This window comes from Canis lupus, chromosome 33, assembly GCF_048164855.1.
Source record: "Canis lupus baileyi chromosome 33, mCanLup2.hap1, whole genome shotgun sequence".
NCBI lineage: Eukaryota > Metazoa > Chordata > Mammalia > Carnivora > Canidae > Canis > Canis lupus.
The window spans coordinates 26,032,327-26,056,849 of NC_132870.1; the positions used below are offsets into that span (position 1 = coordinate 26,032,327).

At 37.6% G+C, this 24,523-nt stretch overlaps 1 long non-coding RNA gene across 1 annotated transcript in view; it reads right to left on the reverse strand.

Moving 5' to 3' along the window:
- Positions 1 to 2,989: 2,989 nt before the first annotated feature.
- The window catches only part of LOC140623661 (uncharacterized), an 80,749-nt gene continuing 59,215 nt past the window's right edge, over positions 2,990 to 24,523 (reverse strand). The window contains exon 2 of the long non-coding RNA XR_012023204.1: positions 2,990 to 6,516. This is a non-coding gene — a long non-coding RNA (uncharacterized lncRNA). The remainder of the gene's footprint in view (positions 6,517 to 24,523) is intronic.

The window sequence follows — 24,523 nt, forward strand, 5'->3', positions numbered from 1 at the left end:
GATTGCATAGTCCACTCTCATTGCTCTGAATCATGACTTCACTTTACCTCTTCCTCCTAATCACTTTGTTGTCTTCGTGGCTATAAGCTCAATTCCAATGAAAAATGAACCAATTAGTGAATTCATATTTCTAAGCCAGGCTACATCATATACGGGCTACCAGGCCATAGGCTAGGTTATTTGGTTCAGGTATATATTGCCAGTCCAAACACTGATCATACCAAAAAATAGCCCATTATTGCTTCTCTGAGTTGGCAGTTGAGGGCAACTCAAGGCAACTTTATCAAAGAAGGAACACTGTGTGCATTGAAGACAATGAGATATAGTCAGTATAGTGGCACTTGGTAAATTTTCAATTATTCCCTCCCTCTCCAATGGCATGGGTCACGTACTGTCTGTTGTAATATGGTAATCTACATGTGTTACATGTGGCATCTCTTAAATTTAAGTGCCTATACTCAAAGACTACATCTTAGCTATCTCTATCTTTCGGCCATTGACTGTGTGTCCTCAGTGTGATAAGTCTATATTAGGGCAGTATAAAAGAAACATTTACACTTAGGAGGACCTTGAATCTGAAGCATATTTTCCCAAGTCTCACCACGCTTCATTCCCTCCTCATGGCTGACCATCTTTGCCGCTGCTTCTGCTACCTACTTTTGGGTCCCCAATTCTATTCTACACTATAAACTGGATAGGAAGTACAGTGACTTTCTTGTATTTATTGCTGTGTCCCCAGAACCTTGTTCCACAGCCAAGTCATCATGGGTGATTGGCAAATGTTGATTGAATAAATGGCAACTGAGCATTGGTCCAGGATCAGTACCTTTGGCTTCATTTTTGTGGCTCTCTGGCAGGCCCTTTGGGATCCAATATTTTCTGCAGCTTCATCTATTGATCATATGCTTTTCTCTCCTTCATTCCATACCCTTTCCCCAAATCCATGGCAAGGTACAGTGCATTGAAAAGGGCCAGGATGCAATACATTTTTAGCATATTATCTTCCTGGAAATGTAACCCACCACCTTAAAGGCCTAATGCTATTAATATGTCTCCCTACGTTTCCTCAGTCCACCATTACCATGCACAATAGAAAAGAAATAAGCAAAAAAAAAAGAGAGAGAGAGAGAGAGAGAGAGAGAGAGAGAGAAAGAAAAGAAAAGAAAAGAAAAGAAAAGAAAGAAAAGAAAAGAAAAGAAGCCCTTTAATAATAATGAGAATGCTACTACCAATAAAAAATAAGCACTACATTGAAGCTAAATTACACGTCTTTTACAGGACTGGGAAATTTTAATATGGTTCCATGCTTAAGTGCTTATTGTTTAGGGAGGGATTTTTGGTTTACATGGTCTCCAAATTATTTTTTTCTTCTTTACCATTAGTATTCCTATTTTGGCCATTTCACAGATCATTAACATCTCTACTAGAGAAGAGGAAATATAAATAGAAAGGAACTAAAATCCAAATTTATAAACTGAGTTGTTTGTCCATAACTCTAACAGTTAAGAAAAAAAAAGATGAGAAAGAAAAAACTGTAGCAGGAGTAGGAATCTGAAATCAGTGATGAGAATGAAATGTGAAACCTATCCTATGGAATTCCTTTATAGTATTCATTACATGATAGGTCTATTTTTTTTTTTTTTTTTTTTTTTTGTAAAAAGGGCACATATCCTCAGCATGAGCATATACATGTGTGAGAGAGCCTGGTTTGGAAGTGTTGATGTGATGGGAATGAGCCAGAAGAGTGAATTATACACATGTTTGAGTTGAAGCTGCTCCTGGCAAGCTGTAAATTATGACACAGTCATTTAGAAGAGAGTCCATAATTGCTAGAGGAATTTCTGTGTTAATCATCAGGAGACAGATTCAATAATACAAAAATTAAAAAAAAATCAGTGCCAGCTTATATAATATTCTCCCTCCCTTCCCAAATCAATTATTGGCTCTTCTCTGTCAATGACGGAGAAATGATAGCAACTTAATTAGCTATTTTTCCATTGAAAAAAACCACAGTGTTGCAATTCAAATGCACCCATATAAGTTAACCAGGAGGTATGTGGTTACAATGTAGGTTTCTAAGAATCACAAAATCAACCTCTGAGTTCAAATAAAATGACAATTTAAAACATAATTTTAGCTCTTATTTGAGAAAATTAAATCCTGTTTTAATATAAAACACTTTTTTTTTGGCTCTGCAGTTGCTATATTAGACCAAAAATTCATGTCAAAGAAAGTCAGTAAAGATTTTCTCCAGGAGAGGTATTTTTTAAATAATTTTAAAATGGCTAATATTTTCTGTCAACCTGATTATCTAACTCTGTAAAATAATCCTATGAATTTTAAAACCACTATTCGAGTACCCACTCTTCACCAATAAAGTGACAGTGATATAGATGAGAATATTTCTATAATTCTTTCTAATCATTATTTAAAACCTGGAAGTCTTAAGAAAAAAAATGATTGATACCTACGACTTCATAAAACCATAGTATTTTTATATGAAGATAATACTTTCATATAAGCAAAAGTAAAAAAACACTACAAACTGGAAGAAAATATTTTCAACATGTATGGTAGAGGGTAAATATCGCTTTTGAAAGAAAGTTCTTAAAACCTGATTAAAAAAAAAAATAGCCACTAAATATATGAAATGATTCCCAACCTCACCAATAATTCCAACTTAAACAAGAAGAAATTAATTTTACTTATAAGACAGGCCAAGATGGGGCACCTGGGTGGCTCAACCACTGTCTTCGGCTCAGGTTGCAATCCCGGTGTCCTGGGATCGAGTCCCGCATCAGGCTCCCTGCAAAGAGCCTGCTTCTCCCTCTGCCTGTGTCTCTGCCTCTCCGTGTCTCTCATGAATGAATGAATGAGTGAATGAATGAGTGAATGAATGAATAAAATCTTTTTAAAAAGACAGGCCAATATCAACAATAATAACATCCAAAACTGATGTATGTAAGGGAAAATTAGCACAATCATACACTTTTGTGGAAGTATAAATCATTACATTTCAGCAAGCTTTTTAGCAGTATTTCTCAGAATCAAAGCACACCATCACTCTGACACTGCAATGCACATAGTGAAGCTATCCTACATTAATACAGAAACATGAAACATACAAACATGGTCCCCTTAATGGCATTTGTCATTGCAAAAAAATTAGAAACCACATAAAAATGTGTCAGTAGGAACTGATTAAATAAATCACCATAAAATCTTACAACAGTCATGTATCCATTGTGTAATTTCAAGAAAACCTTCAGGTATGGAAAAGGTCAGGAGAGTGAAGAAAGAGCAAAATTGCTTAACATGTTAACATTAAAAGTTAACTTTAGAATAAATTACAAAAATGCGTGAAGTCAACCCCACTCCCACAGGCTGGGGCTGTTAACAGCTTGGCATGCATCCTTTCAGAGACAGATCTGTGTATGTTTTGAAGCCATGGCCAGCTCTGCTCTTACTAAACCAAGTTACAGTTAAATATTAGTTTCTAAATTTCATAAGATACAGAAGTAAACAGTGCCAAAATAATTACATGTCTCCGTCTACAGTATCCAAAAGAACTGAAATCCCAGCAGAGACATCAGGCATCATGTAGCTATGCTTGCTGGAGAAAAGAGTTTAATTTCTCTACTTCCTCCATGGCTTCTTAAATATCTTGGACAATGCAAGCAATGCAGCTTCTCTAAGCCCTCATATTTGTCTTCTAAACTTCCTGGTTTCACCTCATCTGTTATAGGTGATCTGCTTCCTTATTTTAGAGTAATAATGTTTTACCATTTCCATCATCTCTCCTTGCAGTGGCTCCTTTGTATTCTTGGCAGCTCTACCCTTTCTCTCTCTCTCTCTCTCTCTTTCTGTTTCTGTCTCTCTCTCTCTTTCTCAAATCCAAATGTTTTATTTAAATGATTTTAATTCAATAAATATTGAACAATGATTATAATTGGAACAATTGCTATTAAGAGTGTTTAGACTCCTGGCTGACTTGCAAGTCCCATTTAAACCAATCAGCAGCTAGAATTAGTTCAATTTATTATTTTCTTTGGAGCTGATCTGTCTTCTTTCACTGCCTTGTAGACTTTCCTTACTTCCTTCTTCCTTCTCTTTGTTTACTGCTTCCTCCTTCCTTCTCTTTCCCTCCCTGCCATTCCTGCCCCTCCTCTCATCACCATCAGCCCTACTTCCTCTTTCCATAATGTTTCAGCCACAATATTTGTTAAAACAGAACCTGAAGGGTTGCTCTGGGAACTAAATCACAATGTATGGCTTCTCCTATGGGCTTTAGCAAGAAAAGATCACGAGCACACTTGGTCCTCTTCCTCCCGGCTACAGCCTACCCTGGGACAGGCAGGGAGCAAAGTCTCCACTGGAGGGGAAAACAAATCTTTTACTTGCAGAACGTAGGCCAGTGTATGTTGCCTTCTGTATACAAGGACCTCTATGCTTTGATCATTATCTTCTATTACAGTTTTTGAGACATCCTGTTGCTCTCAGTTCTACCAACCTATCTCATTATCTGTGACTCCTTGCCCCCATGCACATTTCACTTCTTCAGTCATCTGCATCTAATTGTTACCCTTACCTCATTTCTGCTTTCACCTGTTTCTTTGGTAACGTAATGGCAGCATGCGCAATGAAGACTCTCTTCAATTGGTCAAGAAATACTTCAAAGTTCTGTTTTAACATTCCTACTAACTACATAATTCTTTATTGCTTTCCAATAATGTGAAGAGATGAGATAGAATGGAAATAACATGACAAATGAACCTAAGCCCATGAAAGCTAACAAAGGTTTACTTGTTGGTTCTTGATATTTGGAAGTCAAAAATAGCAGGTCTGCTATTAAAACATTATGCTTGTGAGTTTCCAAAAGGAACATAGGAGATGTTGTGAAGAGAGGTTATTTCAGCCCCTTAAAATATGAAATTTACTAAGAGAAACACCACAATCTTTCCTTGCCTTGTGGCTCTTTCTCATCCACTCTCTCATTCCATAAAAGATCTTTCTAATAATCTAATCTCTTCTTCAGAATCTCTGACCCTTATTGTGACATCCACCTACATATTTAGACTTCCCTGCTACTATTTTCCCATTGTGCATCTTAGTGACTCCTCAGTATTCTATGATATAATCCCCTTGTTGTTGATGCTATACCCTCCACCTAAAACCCCTTCCCCACCCCTCTGCTTGTCTCCTTTCCTCTGCCAACTGTCTTGTTAGCTCTAGAGGCCTCACTCTGTTAAAGAGCCTAACTCCCAGGCAAGCATAGGCACTCTTTTCTCTACTCCTCTTGTCCTCCGCTTCTTACTAGTGCTTCCATTATAGCTCTTATGCATATTACTGCACGTTTATATGTGCTCTTGTAAAACCTTTGCTTAGTATAGCCAGCTTACCACTACATTGTACTTTTCAGCATTCGGAAACTATACCTTTTGATGCCCGTGACCTCCACATCTAAGATGGTACCTGGCATTTAGAAGGCACCTGTATCAGGGTGTGTTCTTGTTTATAGGCCACTAAAACTAATTATGGCTAAGTTGATCAGAAAAGAGATACACTGATAAAAAAAAAATATTGGGTGGACTACGAACTTAAGAGGAAGGAAGAATAGAGAAATAGGCTCAGAACATAAGTAGGAACCAATGGATTCATGGCAGCAGAACCAAAACTAAAGCCATATTACAAGAAAGTCTAGCTACCTTGCTACCACTCGTACTAGGCTTCCACCCTTGTCAGATGTCACTGTGTGGTGCTACCGCCACTGGACTTTTAATACTTTCAAATCATTTCTAGTTCCTTGCTTCACTGCCTCCATATTCAAAATTCTAAGTAGAAGCATCCAGAGCATGGTTCATGAACCTATACCTTGACTTATAGGTAGTGGTAATAGATAGAGAAAAGTAGACTTCACACCTCACCAATCTATACAATGGAGAATCCCCCCAACAAGAAGGAAAATTATACATTAAGCAGCCACAAAAAAATTGCAAATGCCCATGAGAGTTACCAAGTATTATCACATTTACCACATTGTCACCATGTAAGGTGCATTTAATGATTTTGAGCCCAGCTTTAAGGATAATGAACTGATTTTTACTACCTTTGCTTATTATACAACTCTTCTATGGCTCAATTTTTTATTTGGAAATTATAGATAACAATGATATTAATTTTTATGACAGTTGTAACAAATTACTACAAACTTAGCAACATAAAACAACACAAATTTATTATCTCAAAGTTTGTAGGTCAAAAGTCCAGGTGGGCTTGGCTGGTTTTGGTGTTCCAGATCCCACAAGGGGCAGCAGGGCTGCATTCCTTTTTATAAGCTCCAGGGGAGAATCCATTTCCTTGTTTATACAGTGTATTAGCAGAATTCGGTTTCTTGTGGTTATAGGACTAGGATCTCATTTCTTTGCCAACAGCTGAAGGCCACTCTCAACTTCAAGAGGTCTTGTGTATTCCTTGTCTTGTGTCCCCACCTCCTTCCTGCATCTTCAAAGCCAGTTCCTGCAAAGCAATTAGCATTGTTTTTTTTTCTTTTTTGTTTTCTCCTCTTAATTAGTCATAACAGTAATAAAAGATAACATTTGAGGTCACTTACTCTTCGTCAAGCACTAAGATCAGAGTTTTACTAATGAATCCCCAGTAATCTTACTTTAGCACTTCTCAGCGGTGTGGGGGAACCTACTCCTGTCAGTCTTATGGACAGAGCTAGCTTTGTGATTTGCAGGGCTTAGTGTAAAATGAAAAATGCAGGCACAGCATAGACAGGAGAGTCAATCTCCCCTACCCACAGGCCTGTATCCTAACTTGTGCCAGATGAAGTAACACTCAGTAACTGGATGAGGAGTGGGTGAGAGGCCAGCAGAGTTGCCACTGACAGAACAATGGCAAATCAGCCCAGGGCCAGGAAGACCAGTGCTTTGCCCTACCCTGAAATGCTACATGTTGCACACCTCAAGGCACCATGTGGTTGGTCGTTCTCCTCAAGGAATCTCCGTATTAGAGGTCAATGTTGGCATATGGTTTTACAGGTTGGATATTGGGTGGTGGTTTAAAGAGAATAGTCTTAATAAGGGAAAAGTCTCCCACAGAAGCTCCATCCCTTATCACAATGGCTGCTTTGCTCATGTGCCTATGTTCTAGCCCTGGGGTAGCTGTTGACACTTTGTTGACATTAATCAGCCAAGTTATTTGAGCTACTTTGATTTAAGTGTCTTTTCTGTGGTAGCTACTCTGACAGACATTAATAATTAATTAATAACTAATTAATATGAAGGTTTTAAACTTTGTGCCCATTCCTATATATCCATCCAGATGCCTCGACCCCATACCTTTTAGTCTCTGGCCACCCAATCTTTCTCCTTATTAGTCATTGTGCACAGGTCCATATACCCTTTTATCCAAAGTATATGACCAGATGTACCACCCAAAGCTCTGCCTATTGGAGGGGCAGGGCATTCTCTCATCATTGTCTTTAACAGACACTCAGTATGGCTGTAGTGAATTTGCAGTTCATTTTGGGTATCAACATACCAAGCTGGCATTCATACACCAAGTTTGGGCTTTGTTTTCCTCAATCATCTTTTTGTAACTAAATTATAACTGAAATTGTGAGCTAAGTGGCTGCTGGTACAATAATGGCAGATTAAATGGGAGTCATCTGGCTTTTGCCTTTTGCTTATCCTCGATTCTAGATGTGCTGCTTGTATTTTACAATGGATTGTCCGCTCAGTTGTGCATCTCACAGACCCTGGCTGTAATGGGCAGTTTCAGATATATAGTCATGCACTCCTTTTCTACCATTTTCCGGTAGTATGCAAAGAGTTGTTTTCAAAAGGCATAAAATTCTCTGTGTGATTTTGATGTTCTTCAATTGTACTGTGCTACACCTAGGTGTGATTTTTAAAATTTTCTTGGTATTTGTTGGATTTGTTAAACGATATTGGTATCTTTCAGAAAAATTCTAAGCCATGGTATCTTCAAATATTTCTTCTGCTTCAGTGTTTCTTTTTACTCAAACAAAAATCTCAACTAAATATATATATATATATATATATATATATTTATATTTATATATATATAAACATTTGTGTGTTTGACATTTTCTATTGATTTTCCATATACTTTGACCTATTTTTGATATTTTCCATCTCTGTTTTTCTGGCCTACTAAGATGATCTTGTCAGTTGTTCTTTTTTCTAATGTAGTAATTCTTTTATTAGATGTGTATAATCTGTCATTCAACTAGTCCATTTATTTTTCATTTTAATAATTAGTTTTCATTTCTGGTTCTGTTTCATGCTTTTTCAAATTTGCTCATGTTTGTTTTACTTATTAAAATATATTCATAATTATATTCTGCATCCTATAATTCTAAAATATGAAGTTTGCATATCTGTTTGTTTCCTTTTTCACATAGTTTATTTCCTTGTATTTAATGATTTTTTTTAATTATATGGTGGTCTTATGCCTTAGAACTTTATCTGTAGAAACATGCTATCACCTGGTTTAAAGGAAGGTTATTCTAGAAAAAAATTTGTCTTTGTTCCATTTGGGTATCTGGGGCGGGGACAGACGGGGAGGGGGTTGGCTACCCAGGTAGCATGTATTTGCATCACAAAACTGAATTATGTTTGCACAAAGGAACACTTTTAGTTTTTTCTACTAAATAGCAAGTTTTGAGACTGGCAGTCTTCCTGATAGTTTCCTGAAGAGAAAGAGGAGGCAGATTTATTTCTAGTCAATATACACTATGGGTGTAAAGTCCTTTGTGACCCCAGCTTTATGTGAGGGATTTCTTATTAGACTCACACTTTAAGTGCCTTCCAGAATGTTTTTTCCTTTCCTTAAATTTTACAATCTCACAAAAACCAGTGCTCACGTTCTCATGGTGTGGTTAATACCCTCAAGAAACAAACAAAACCTGTTTCAAGTGTTATCTGTACCCTTTTCTTGGTACCTAGGTGCACCACAGATTCTGGCCTGCATATTCCTTATTTTTTGCCTTTAATGAAAGCAATTAAAGAATATTTTTCTATACTTTACCCAGAATTTTTTCTCAGAACAGTCTAGAGGCCTAGTCTGCTATTGCTCTAGAAATCTCTTCTGGCCTTTTTCCACTTAACGTGTTAGTATCTGTCCCATTGTTATAACTGTTCATAATCTAAGTCTGGTATAAATTATTTGCCTCCAAGTGACAACAATAACAAAAATGACTAGATAAATGCTATAAATAGTTGCTTTTTTCTCATGTAACAAGAAGTCTAGAGGTAGGCATTCCAAGTCGTTGCTCAACAGCAATGACAATGACAAACATTCAGGCTCTTTCTACCTCTCTGCTTGGCTAAATTTAGTGTTTTGATTTTTATCTTCATTGCTTGTCAGCATGAGTTAGCTACTGCTTCTTGAGGAATTAGTCCATTTTATAAGCAAAATAAAGAGGAAAAACCAAAAGGACAAAAGCTTTGCTTTTGCTTTAGCTTGTCCAAGCTAAGTTTAAGAAGTTTTATTAAGAAATAATAATTTCATTGGTAAAACTGAAATACATGTTCACCTCAAACCAGTCAATGGCAAAACCGCATGAGAATACCATTTCTGATACAGACCAATCACATTCCCTGAAGCTAGGATAAAATGTTGCTCTACTTGAACTCAGGAATTCTCCATTGCTCCCTGAATAAACGTGGATCCTGTGCACAGAAAATAAGATGTTGGAGAATTAACATTGGGTAGGCATTAAAGTATGTCTGTCGTAACATCTAACAGTTTCTCAGCATCTAGTCTTTCCTGCCTAGAATGTCTTCTCTTCTTCCTTCATCTGTTTACACAAGTCTTTATGTCCTTAAGTCTTATGTCCTTAAATCCAAACTTAGGGTACCTTTTATTAACCCTTTGATACCATCCTTTGCCCACAGGCTTGCCCTCTTTCCAAGTATTGTTGCTAATAACTATTATAGAGTGCATTTCTCTTCTGAGTGTGATCACTTGCTGCATTATGTTATTCTTTCCATCTCCCAAACCAGAATGTAAGCTCTTTGAGAGTATGACTCATATCTCATGTCACCTAGCCTAGTACTTGATGCTCAATCAGCCAACACTCATTGTTTACTGCGAGCTGATTATCTCATTACTTATGTTCTCTATAACTCCTTCTGCTTAGTGACATATCTTTGACATTTACCCTAAACCATAATCCATTGACCCTCTTTTATGACTTAATTTTATTGATCTCTCTATTTCTAAATTCTAATTAACTATTCTCACATAGAAAATCTGTTCTGCCTCACTCCCGACTATCCTGGTGATTTCTTAGAAACTACCATCTCCACCAGGGCTTTGCGATTCTATGCCATTCTGGTTATCCTCCTTGGTTTCTGGTGGTTTCTTTTCACCTTATTCCTCTCTTCCTTTTACTCTCATCTCCTGACAGTTCATATTTAAACCTCCTTTACTCCTCAACCTTTTTATTTGGAGAAAAGAGGTATTTGTGACAGAACTTTTTGAGGCTATTTAGTTAATTGAGGTAAGTATGTCTGAATTTTGAGGGAGGAGGGAAAGTGAAACAATAGATATTAGAGAGATTTCAAAGACTGACTCAACATGATAGGAACAGTTAGAAATGCTTCAAATATTTCATGCTGTAAAACAAGAAATGTGATGGTACCACTGGAAGAAATGGGAAAATTGGAATAAATAGTGTATTTGAACTTAAGATGATAGGTTTAGTGTTGGAAACTTTGAGCTTCAAATGACATCAATGCAATAAATACAGATACAGAAATTAGCATGACTACTTTCATTGATGTGGGGAATCATCTAAATCAAAACAGATCTGCTCAATCTCTCCTAAACAGATTAACCTTTTTTTTTTTAAGATTTTTTTTTTTTATTCATGAGAGACACAGAGAGAGAGAGAGGCAGAGACACAAGCAGAGGGAGAAGCAGTTCCCCACCGGAAGCCCGATGCAAGACTCGATCCCAGGACCTGAGCCAAAGGCAGATGCTCAACCACTGTGCCCAGTTGCCCTCAGATTAATCTTTTTAAAATTTCACTTAAATGAAGTCCTAATTATGAGCCAGAAACCTTCAGTGACTCCACTATACATTGCATAAAGACCAAATCCATGAAGCTGTTTCAGAGCCCTGATGCCCTTGTTGTATCCAAATTAATTGCCTATTCTCCCCGAGTGAATATTTTTTTACAGTGAGATCAGTTTATTTTTACCTCTGTGCTTTTACCCTGCCACCTCTCCTCTCCCAAGTTAGTGACTTTGCTCCTGCTTCTCCCACAGAGGATTCCGGGAAATCATCTTTAATGAAGAAAAAAATCTTTTTTTCTGATATTCAGGAGCCAATAAAACATTTTCTCTGCTTTCAGTAGCTTTGACTCCCCGATGAATATACAAAAAAATGAATCATATGTACTATGGGTTCTTTCAGCAACTATTCTTCTCATGTCTTTCTTGTAGTTTGTTAGGGGTTTTGCTATTGCTGCCATGGTGCTAGTCTCTTGAGCTGCCCTCACTTTTTTAAAGTTATGCAGCTTGTGAAATTTGAAGATGAAAAGAACTTGTTTGAAATCACTTAGTTGACTAGGGACTTGTACATCCTTACATGATCCTAGTTTTGTTTTTAAAATAGAGCAACTCCATCTGGACACCAGCCTTTGGAGGGACTTTATGCAGGTGGCAGGCCACTTAACATGGTGGAGACTTCCTTTTAATTATGTTCAGGTTGAGTGGCTCCCACAAAGTAGGTAATCTAGACTGATTTCTTTTCTCTATTGTAAATTAATTTCATACTAATATTTTGTCTTTCTTTTGAGGATTGTTGATTGGAAAAAGCAGTTTTGATTTTTAAGAATCTGATCCATTTGATCTTAATGTATTTTCTTTCCCCATAGAGCAGAGATATTTGAAAATGTTTTACATTAATGGTTTTTTATCTAGACTAATTCCTTGTAAAAGAGCAAACTGTCTGCATGCTAAAACAAATGTGCATTTGAATGCACAATTGATTAACCAATTTTCAAATAATTAACTTTTTAGATTTTGCATGTGCATTTGTTGCTCATTTGACCATATAATAATTAATTAGCCTTAATTATAATGGATTGCACCTTCAAATCTGCATGCATATTCTAATAGAATGACAGCATTTTTTAACCACTTTTTTATATTTTAGTCAAACAGACAAGCACTCACAAGCAAAGGAAGAGAATTTTAAAAGTGGGGGACATTTTACATCTGTGGTAGTTGACATTTTGATTAATGAAGTGTTACAGTTGTTTTTAATGTATTTATTTGGTCGTGCATTCAGCAAAATTAATCCTGATAGATGAAATGTGTTTAAAGTACTGCTCACAAAATGAATGGTGTCTCCAAGCTAATAGAGTTATAAATGAACAGAAAAAAATGAAGAAGACTTTAAAAATGAGTCAAGTGAAAATAAATGCCAGATTAAAAAACAATTTGCTGTGTGTGTGTCTAGAGAGCCAAAGGGAACTCGAGTGCAAAGAATTTGACTTATGGTCTAAGTGAGCAGTTGAAATATTTAAATATCAGCCTAATGCTATTCAGTTATAATGGTAGAAAGGCTGCACAGGTTGGGCTTCTTACCTTCACCTGTGGTATGCAGAGCTGAAAGGCAAAAATCAAAATCATGTCCTGAGGGATATATTAAGAATTGAACAGGAAAGTACAACCATGTGTTCAGTCACTTGGGATGCCATGGTGTAGCTTGAAAATCAGGGAAAACAAGAATCAGAAATAGTGAGAGGGCTCACCCATCCAAAAAAGCAGTGAGACCACCCTCCCCCCTCCAGGATCATTTGCCCATATTGCTTTTTGGTTTCAAAAGCAAAATAGGCCCATTTAAAATGATAAGAATGGGATGGCTTGGTGGCTCAGTCAACTGATTGTCTGCCTTCAGCTCAAGTCATGATCTCAGAGTCCTGGGATCAAACCTTGCCTTGAGCCCCACATTGCAATGGGCCCTGCATTAAGCTCCCCACTCAGCAGGAATTCTGCTTCTCCTTGTCCCACTGCCTCTCCTCCCTACTTGTGCTCACTCTCTCTCTCAAATATACAAATATATATTATATAAATGTATAAATAAAATCTTTTAAAAATAATAAAATAAAATACTAAGAATAGAACAAAAACTTATCTATAAAAATTCTCCATAAAAGAGAGTTCCTATTTTATGAATGACAGCTTGAGTCTATATAAGCAATTCTCCAAAGATTTTTCAGAATACATAAATAGCTGAGTTTTTACTCTTGGGAAAGGTCAAATAGGTGTATATGCTCTGTACAGAATAGAGTAGGGCAGGACGCCTGGGTGGCTCAGTGGTTTAGTGCCTGCCTTTGGCTCAGGGCGTGATCCTGGAGTCCCGGAATCGACTCCCACATCGGGCTCCCTGCATGGAGCCTGCTTCTCCCTCTGCTTGTGTCTCTGCCTCTGTGTGTGTGTGTGTTTCTAATGAATAAATAAATAAAATCTTTTTTAAAAATTCCTCACAAAAAACAAAAGAATATTAAAAAAAAAAAAAAGAATAGAGTAGGGCTTCAGAGAGAGCCACATGGGTGCCAACTCTAGATTTATCACTCGTTAACTATTTGGTCCCAAGCAAGTTAAAAAATCTCTCTATGTCTTGGTTTTATCATCTGAAATAAAGATGAATAATATTTGTTTTCTTTATCTTTAATCTCATAAGAATTGAAGATGTATGAGGACAGCCATTTTGATGATGTTATTCACTGATCTAGCCCATGTGCTTGAAAAGTATTGAGCACTTAGTAGGTGCTTAATAAATATTTAACAAGTGAATGGATATATAAGGCATTTTTCAGACTTTCTGGCACTTAAACATTCAATAAATAAATGGTAAACAAAAGATAATTTGGTAGCACCTCTACATCTAGGTATAATGGAGTGGCTAGAGCAGACTCCCCCTTCAGCTGAAAGAAACGAAGAATCCCGTGTCCTTGTCTATCCAGAATTTTTTAAATGAATTTGTCCACAGAAATGTTTTTTCACATCATGACACTCTTTCATTTATTCAAATATTTATAGAATATCTATGTACACTAAACACTATTTTCATGCCTACAAAGACATAATAAACCAGTCCCTGTCCTCCAGGAGTTTATATTTTTGTATGATGAAATCAGAAAGTAAAGACTAACTAAATATGTGATTTCAGGTAGTAATAAGCACCATGAAGAAAAATTAAGCAGGATATGGAGATAAACAATGACCACTGAGCCTGGATTATATGTGGTATAGGAATCCACAGAATATACTTGGGGAAGCTCTGCCTTAGAATTTATACCCATGTGCAAGTCAAGGTGAAAAAGATCTGTAAAAAGGAGAAGGCTTAAGAAAATCCTCAACACTTTTCTCTTCACTCCCACTGATGTGTGCTTTCTACAAAGATACTTAGTCCTTGAGCTTTAAAGGCCAGTGCTATTGGTAGAGATCACTGGCCAGATATGAGGGAAGGCAGTGTCATGGGATGCATCCAAAAGACTCTGATTTAGAGCCCCTCATATTGTACTTTGTGAATAGTCCTTACTTAATGCACCCCTTAGGCAATTTTCCCTTCTTATAAAATTGGGAAAAGGTAATATTTACACATTTTGTTGAACTTAAAAATCTCAGCTATTCAGGGGCACCTGGTGGCTTAGTTGGTTGAGTGTCCAACTCTTGGTTTCAGCTCAGGTCCTGATCCCAGGGTCATGGGATCAAGCCCTGCATCAGGCTCCATACTCAGCGGGGAGTCTGCTTGAGATTCTCTCCCTCTCATTCTTTCCCTCTGCTCCTCCCCCAGTCTCTCTCTCTCTCTCAAATTTATAAATAAATCTTTTTAAAAAAAATCTCAGCCGTTCAATTTACCCTACAACAATTCTCATTAGTAGATAACTGACTGGCATAATTTTTCTTTCTTCTAGACATAGAAATTGAATTGCCAGCTTCCATCTTGTTCCTCAGATGATGAAGTGGGCCAATCCAGGCCTTCTCTTATTCACTACTTCATAACACCTGTGAGATATCTTACTGTCTGTGCAGCCTTGTGTTAGGAACTAGGTATGCAAAAATGAATTTGAAGCAGAGGAACTTACTAGCACATTGATGCTAGTGAGATGGTTAGACAAATGGTTAGGTACTTTCCCTTGTGTTTCCCAGCCTGTCTTAAGAAATAAGTAAAAGCTTCACAAAGAAGGGATATAACTCATTGGTTTCTCACTTTCCAAAGCCACAGAGAACACAGTAAATAGAGGTAGATGCCTAAGATGTACTTTGTCTTCATTCATGAAGTCTTTTAAATATTTAGGGTAATGATCAATACAACTATCTTTTGCCAATCAATAAAAATAAGATATCACAAACACAGAACTTCTTCCCATTTTTTTCATTAGGGAGGATCTACTCAGTAGCAGAACTTCTCAACGCTCACCAGCCTAAAAGTAGATATTCAGAGCTGCTTAGGGCAGAGAAGTTCTAATCCTCCACCTGAAGTCATATGACTCATCTGAAGCAGAAGTGGGAAGAAACAGTGAGGCCAGGAATCTGAAATTATGAGCAGCAAAGAAAGTCATAATGATTGTACTGATGAGTCATTTGCCATCTGCTTCTCATTCAGAAAAGATAAGTCAAGGTACAGATAACCAAGAGTAAAGTGTTACCAAGAAAAAGCAAAATGGACTGTTTTTCTGGAATGATAGAAGGAAAGATGAAGTACATAAGAAGCTGTCACAAGGGGACCAATGTATTCAGAACCCCTCTGAGCAGGCTGGGCAGATACAAGCTTTGTGAAACCTAACACCTGCAGTAAATGATAGAGAAAAGGAAAGGAGGCCTATACTAGAGAACTAGAAGCCAAAAGACTCAGTAGGTGAGTTCCAGTTCACCAATTCATTCTTCCAGTCCCACTTGCTGCCTCAATTTGCGATACCAGAGGCAGGAAAAGGCCCTCATGAGGCCCCACTCTGATGAGGGAAGAGAAGCTGACAACACACATAAGGTATCTTTTTATGGCTTCACTGATTCAGCTCTCTGATGATCCACTGTGGCTACCTTTTTATCCAGAAAAAAAAGAACTATTCTATGGAAATGTTCTATGTTTAGTGGAACTTCTCATTCTGTTGCTTTTGGTTTATATTGCTATTTTAGAACCTATCACACCACATTATGTGGCTTTGTATTTGTCTCTCTAACAGATGGTAAACTGTTTGAGAGCAGGAGCAATAGCTTATTTATTTGTTTCTTTAGTGCCCAGCAAAGTTCTTGCACCAGAATAGGCATTGAAAACATCTTAGTAAATTGAAGTTGACTGGGCTTCCCCCTTATATTTCACTGGTGGCTTGTCATCCTATATAAATATATTATAGGACTTTGGTTACAATTCCTGTACAGAATCCTATGAAGTTCCATTGAGATTTTAGCTGCTCTACTAAAAAACTTAGCTAAAGGAGGGCAGTGGATTGCTATTCATTGAACATATAAATTTTTATTGAGCATCTATTATATGCTACGTACAATTCTTGGGCTTGGGATACATTAGTAAACTATGATTCTTGCTCTTGTGGAGCCTACATTCAAATGGGAGGAAGAAAGAGAAAATACATGTAATAAGTAAACATGCTAGTATGTTCAATGATGCATGCCATAGAAAAGAGAAAAAGTAGAGTAAGAAATATCAGTAGTACCAGGATATAGTGTTGAGGGTTGGTCAGTTTAAAACACTCAACAAACTAATCAGAGTGTGCCTCATTAAGAAGATAAAATTTGACCAGACTAGAAGGAGGTGGTGGAGTTTGTCAAGTGGTTATTTGAGTAAAAATGTATCACATTTTTTTCCCAGCTGCATAGAGGACTTTGAGCCAATGCTGCTTTGAGACTCAGAAGATGTGGTAAGTTTGCCAAATGGCCATAACACTTGCTTTTGGCTCACATGGTAAATCCAGTGAGTAAAGTTTTAGTCATTTTGTTACTGGTGTGTGACATGGGAGACTGAGAACAGGAACAGAGAAAGGAGAAGCACAGAACTCAAGAATGGGGTGGGGTTGGGAAAGAGAAGGAGTTCTACTCTGAGATCAGGGAAGGTTCTGGAAACCTTGTGGGTAGTATGAAGTCAAAAAGTTTGTTATTTCCTTAATGTTCTTCCCTGTAATGAGTTTAAATTCTCTATATTTGGCATTTTGAACTCACAGAGCTTCTGTGCTGCTACTAAAAGACTTCTTTTTAACTGGCTTTGTCCCTTCATTCTATATTTCTGTGGCAACCAAAAGAGAGCAATCAAAACTATAATTTCTGGCCCAGAAAAGGGAATTCTAGTTTTGTTCTTTTAATCCTTGCTCTATACTAGTCTTATCTCATTATATCTCTCTGTTCCTTGGGGCTTTTTCAACATAGCTAATTAAAACACAGTTGAAAATTTATTCATTCTATTAAATATGTTTATTAGGTGATTGAGAGGTTTCAGGTCCTGTCTACATATAAAGGACACAAAGATGAGGAAGATGCAATTCTATTCCTAGTGAGAAGCCATTCTCAATAACTTGTTGGCATATTACTAGACCAGAACATAATGACCTCAAGTCACAGAAAAACAGAATGTTTGTCCTATTCTAGAAGTAATCCAGTCAAAAATAATACACATTTTTTGTCAATGTATCCTAAAGGAGTGAAACTTAAGAACTAATTCATGGTCTTACCAATGATTAACTACTGTCATTGTCTTTCCCATAAAACTCTGAAACCCTAGCAACATTCAGCCACTCCTCCTAGTTCCTGTTAGTAAGTCTGTGTTTGACTGAAAGGGCTTAATCACTTGCATTTACCACCTATTCACTTCACCACAAAAAGAGAAGAGGATGGAAGCTTCCCAAAAGTCAGTTAGGAAGAATTGGAAACAGTGAAGTGAGGTGAAGCCGAGTCAGGGACAGAGGACAACCTATAAGCACAGAGAGTAGTGGCAGCCAGGTTGTCCATGACCACAGACCTCTTGGAGTGGCTCATTCCGACAGCGTTCTATGTCCACTGTTGATTCTACAGTGAGATCTGCCCATTTGGGGCTGGTAGTGTGACTTACGTAAGCTGGAGCTCAGTTGTCAGAGAAATACAAGTTTGCTTCAGCCTTATAGGTCTTAAGTAAAGAATACCCCGAAATTCAAACAGCACAATATGTCAACCACATGCACGTGATGTTTGGCATCATACAGAATGTTTTTGCATTGATGAACAGGTGGCTGCTAACTTGAAAAGGGATTTCTCTTCTGCAGTGGGAATTATAGATGGGGAGAAGAGGAGGAGAAAATAAGCCTATCCTTCACAGACTGCTCCCTTTGCTTTACTCTTTCAGGAGACTCATCATTCTCCAGAGGATTCTATTTCACCTTTGTTTAATTGCTGGGCCTCTCCTGTTTCCATACCCAGATGAAGTATTCTTGGAATTTAAGGTGTCACTTTAGTAGCCTAGCCACAAGTTCCATGCTCTTTACTCTGCTCCACTCTTGCTCTTGAATAATACTTCTCCTTTGATACTAATTTCAGTGTCCTGGTCGAAGCCCCAGAGAAAATACGGAGCCCTCTGCCCCTGCATATCTTTACAGAAGAAGGTAAGACAGTAAGAAGGCCAGCAAAGCAGTAAAATGACAGGCCCATTGTTTGAGCCCAGCACTGGGACTTCCCCTTTTGTATAAGCTGAGTCACATTTTTCCTGTTGTCAACTTGAAGCCTGTCCGTTGATGGACGATAGGGCTATCTTGCTGATGTATAAAGCCGGGCAGACAGGTTTCCTTGTATTTGTTTGCCTTACCTTGGACCTTTACCAATTAGAAGCCGTCCACTGGCCAAAGGAGATAAGACACAGTTTCTTAAAGCTCAGATACTCGACAGAATGAACTAATTTCTGACAATTTTCTTCTGTTAAAATGCTATCCGAGGTTCCTGCCTTGTGCAATCTTACTGATTTTGACACAGGTCTTTTGGGATGTATATGTGCATTTTATTCTTGATATCTGTTCAGTTGACACATGCTTTAAAACCACAGATATCTTTGATTGGCTGGCAAATTGTGAAAACAGGAAGTCAAAGGATGGAATCAACTGTGAAACAACCATAACAAGTGAAGCTTTCTGCTTAAGTGCCAAGATGGGAATGCTGTTATGAGAAACAAACAAACAAAAAAATGAAATGATAATATCAGAACAATTCCAACAGGAAGAGTGAACATCCAGAATGCTCCAATTATCATATTTTCAGGGCCTTATAACCACCAAAACGGATTATAGATCTTAATCCACAATATTGCTGCTAGGCATGATAAAATCTCCAAAATTAGGAGAGGGGTGTCATGACATTTATTGGCTAGGAAATATTTGGGATAATATTTTTTTTTTGTCTCTCAATCACCATCTGATTGAGCTTAAAAGAGAAGAAAAAACTTGCTGTGTGCATTTAATCCCTTCATTTATTCAGCAAATAGCTGTTAAGAGCTCACTGTAGGACAGGTTCTATCGTGAACATCAGGGTTGTGAAGGTCATAGCACATTGCATTCTTGCCTATAACCCTTTGCACATTACACCAAGACTTTTCTTATAATTCTTCAAGGTTGCCAAATATCAGTCCTCCTGTGATATCATTCTTCCATGGTGAATTCTCAAAACAAAGGTTATTTATCAGCAGTTGAAAGAATAAAAAATATCCTCACGTCAGTTGATCTGAGGAACACAGGCAAATATTAGAATGAAATGAAGGATTTTTAGACAAATACTGTAATTTCTACTTCACTAGTATGTAATGAGTTTATGAAATTTACTACTTTAAACATTTTAGAAATGTAAACAGATATAAAAAACTGGGATAATTTTTGAGGCAGGAACACTGTTGGCAGTAGAACAGGGAAAGGGCAGAGACTGGATAACATCGTAAATCCTGTTCATCCATCTTTTGAGAATTTCTGTATGAAATATTCTATATAAACGATGTCATGTGCCATCCATTCAGATAACTGACTTTTTAAAAGTATGATCAATATCTCTCAAGGTCTAACTCTGCCAGAAAAAAATTTTAAATATTACAATGAGACATTTTAATATCATCTTGTTGGAGGGAGAATAAAGAATTAATCATGAGGACTTAGCACAATTGATTGTTAGTTAGAAGATTAGGTCACAATGCATATATTAATCTGTTATTTAACCTTCAAACATCATTTTAAGAGACTGTTTCAGGAGGGATACTTTGGGGGCAGTTGGATATTCATTTTGGCCAGCCAAAAATCAAATTCTAGGAATTGAAAATCAAAACTGGAATGAACTAAATCTACTCTAACTCTCCCATCTTACTGAAAAGGAAACTGAGGCACAAACAAATTAAGTGACTTCTGCAGGTCACAGCAGTTTTAAAGGGAAGAAGCCAAGCCAGATACAGGTAACCTAGATACCAGAGCTTTTTTCATGTTGCTGTGCTGATGGAGATAAAATAAAACAGCATTCTGGGATTATTCAGTTATCTTCTATTCCATATTGTGAAATGATCACATTTGGGGACAAAGTCAAGCACTAACTGGAAAGAAACTGCACTGACTTTAGCTCAGAATCTACCTTAAGAGGTGTTAACTCGTCATAGCTCTGTCACATCCATGGATCATTCCAGAGCTGTTTACCAACCCTAGACTAACAAAACAGTCTCTTTTTGTTGTTATTGTTTAATAGGTAAATGAAAAGTGAAGAAAAACCCTAAATATAAAGGCTCTCCCAAAGAGAAATCCAGAGGAAATAGCAATAATAATGTAAAATATTCAACTCTATAATTTCCAAGACTTAGATTTTACTGCATAGTCAAATAACACTATTATTCATTTCACAGCTATAGATCAATTTGCTCATGTGTGAAACCTATGAAATAACAACCATTTTCTCTTCAGATGAGTGATCCTGGTTTGAGTTACCCATACAATTTGATAAAAATACATTATTCCAGATGGACTCCAGTTGTTGGGCAGATGGAAATGTTTAAGTTAAGAACTAACTTTATTATCATAAATTAGGTGGTCAGAGAGAAAGGCATAAGAATATAACTGTAACCCAAATGATTTGTAAGTTCTTCTGAATTCAGGAGAAAAAAAACTGTAGAAAGGAAGAAATGTATACGTTTATGAAATTTGACATATTTAAGTTTTTAAAAATGTCTACTTTTACACTCAAATATTTATCCATAAGTTTTAGCTCTGCTAAGTCAGTTTCCATTTTTGCACAGTAAGCCAACTCAGCTATAAATCAAGCTCAGGTGTTTCCAGCTCTCCAGTTGATTGCAGAGTACCTCCCTGCCTCCCCCAACCCCTCACCGTAGGCAAAGGTGCAAGTGAAGGGAGTATTACTGGTGTGACTTTGTCCAGTGACATGGGGGTCTGGGCTACCTGCCCATGCAGCTTACTTATGCTCTGTTATTACTTATGACATTTCTGGATACACAGTTCTAATGATAGACTGCTGCTGGGCCAATCCATAATTATGGCTTGGCGAGCCCAACAGAAATTAGCTCATCATGGGCAACTCAATTGGCATCCTATGGTCAAGATTTCCACCTCTGATAGGACCCAATACCACTACAGGAGCTATTTTTCAAAAAGCATGTCATTTTCCACTGCAGATGGCATCAGGTTGCTGAGGATGGTATAGTGTTGCTTGCCCAAAGGCCTGCCTTAACTTTCTCCTCCTAGAGGTTGCTATAAACTCCAAACCATACCTTTTCTCAACCCTGACACTTCCAACACCACAGAGTCTGATGCCTCAAATAGTCCAAGTACCTAGACCTCACTGCAGCCTAAACCTATTGCAGAGCCCTTTCCAGCACAGATGTCCACTCAAAGCTGGCAGCCTTCTATATAACCAAGTCTGTGGACTCCTAGCTATAGAAGGTGTTGCCTCTAGAACTTAAGGAGATCTACCAGGTGCAATGATTCCTTTCTTGCCATGGAGATGTAAGATGCTGCAACTTAACTTTGGCACAGAAGGACATATTGTACCATGTTTCTTTCTGGCCACTGGATATCCGTAAACCTCACAGAAGTGCAGGTCCCTAAATTTTATCACCCATATTCAGGGGTTGCCAACTCTTACTGTACAGGAGCAGACTATTTTTGTAAATTTTAAATATTCAGGAAGGTCTGCAGAGACAAACTCTTTTGGCAGGACCTATCTAGATGTCTCCATCCCATATTTCAAGATCCCAGGTTTTCCCAATCAGGGCCCAGAAAAGACAAGTCTTGGCTGAGCATCCAAATATCTCTGGAGCGTTTAGAACTGTATCAAGTTCTGATTCTGCTCTTCAGCTGTTCGTGACTCCATGGCAGGAGAAAAGGACTTGATAAAATAACAAAGAGGCTCTCTAGCTCACACTCTTGGGTAACCTAGATACCAGAGCTTATCTGTTTATAGTCTTCAGCTTCTCATTATCCTACTTCAGTACATCAGTGTGTAGTTTAGTAATTGCTAGCCAATCCTGCTGTCCTTGCACACTCATCCCCATATCTCTCAAATGGGGAATCATCCACCTATAAGGGTGTTGTCCATTGAGATGTTTCTGTAAGCCACAGTAGTAAAATGTTCAGCAACTGGACTGCCATCTTTGGCCAGGGATTCCCTGTGCCTTACAGATGAAGTCCTCCTTGCCTGCTGGGCAGTGAGTGAGCTAAACCCCAAACCTATCTTACCACCTGATTCATCAGAACACTTTTGGTATCAATTCAATACCTGAACAGTATCAATTCAGGTCAACCCAGAAGCAGACACCAAGACAGGATTACACATGCAAGATGTTGACTGGGAGAAACTCCTGTGAGTGATAAAGAGGTATGGGGCAAGGAGAGCCCAGACTGCAGTGAGGAACTGACACCTGTAAAAAGAGAAACAGATAGTTCATAATCCTGGATCAGATGATCTTTAAGTCTGTAACTCTCCTATATCCGTTTCTTTTGCTCACAAAGGTGTTACAAGAACTGAGGGTAGATGTACATGGAAAGGCCTGGCTCAGAATCCACATAGTAAGGGTCCTTAACAATTCAATGTATATGTTCATTTCAAAAAACAAAAACAAACAACAACAAATAAAAAGGAGAATAATAAGCAGAGCCCCTAAGTGTCCCTCAAAAAAATACGGTGCACCTGATTCCACGTGCAGACAGGTAGACTTGGAGGCTGCCTCTGCATTCACAACCCCTATTCCTGATTCAAAGCATTGTTTAGCACTTTACATTTTAAATAGCACTAGAAAGAAAACAGGATACACTTATCTCTTACAGACATGACCTTAAAAGGTATTCCATTTTATAATCATTATTACTAACTAAAATGCACCTCTCCTATTATTGTTTAATCAGAAGAAGAAAAACATCCTACTGGCTTGTAACATATATTAAGTGCTGATTTATGCCGGGTATTACTTTAGTCCCTTCATGGATCTTTTCTTACTTCATCCTTACAATAGCACTCTGGAATAGGAATTATTATCCACTTTGTAAGTGAAAATTGAGGCTTATTGAAGTTAAGTAACTTGTCTATGGTAACTCAGTTAATTACCAGAAATGATCAATAATAGACTCCAGAGCCTTGTATGTTTCATTAAAAAAAAAAGTATCTGCAAAGTAGACCTTATGTAAGAATTACCGAAAATTTTTAGTTTAAGTACTTTTATTTCCAAGGTCAGAAGGAATATTTTCCTACATTATATATTTAAGAATCTGTACTGGTTTCTGTCCCCACTCCAGTTAATATCACATTGTTTTAAGTAGTTAGTTGTTCATAGATCTATTTCTCTCACTTAAATTATAAACTCCTTGAGGACAGCTATCATGTCTAATGCATCTCATCCCTAACCAAGTAGAATAAGGCCTGAATAATGTGTGTGCTTAATTTGTTGAGCCAAAAAGGAAATCTCAGCAACTCAGTTTATTTTTCTATTTCTCCCATTACTCTGATATAACATGTTAGAATATTAGGAAATCACGTCCTCTTTTGATTTTGTGGGACCCACATCCTAATGGAAGGGCCTTCTCAAAAGCCTTAAAATTCTTCTCTTCATTGAGAATCCAAAGTCACTTAGCTTTTTTCTTGGCTAAAAAATACATATGGGTGATGGGAATCAATAGAATTCCCAAGCCCGGAATTCATCCTGAGTTCCTCCAACCTGTGGAGAGATGACTAGTCAGAAGCATAAAAGTAAAGAACACCTGTGGTGTGGGGACCAGCTTAGGATAGGCAACTTCAGAAAACAGGGCCTTGGCAGTGGCTTTCTGAGTTCACCTCATGGTGAAGAGCACAGGCTTTAGAAACAGAGCACCCTGAGTCTGAATCCTGTCTTTGACATTGAGCCGTGTGACCTTGGACAAGTTGCTAAGCCTCTCTAACCACAGTTTCCTTGTGTGTAAAACAGAGATAATAATAGTGTTGCCGTGAGAATGAAAAGGAAGAGCAAATGTAAAGCACTTAGCACATGGGCAGCA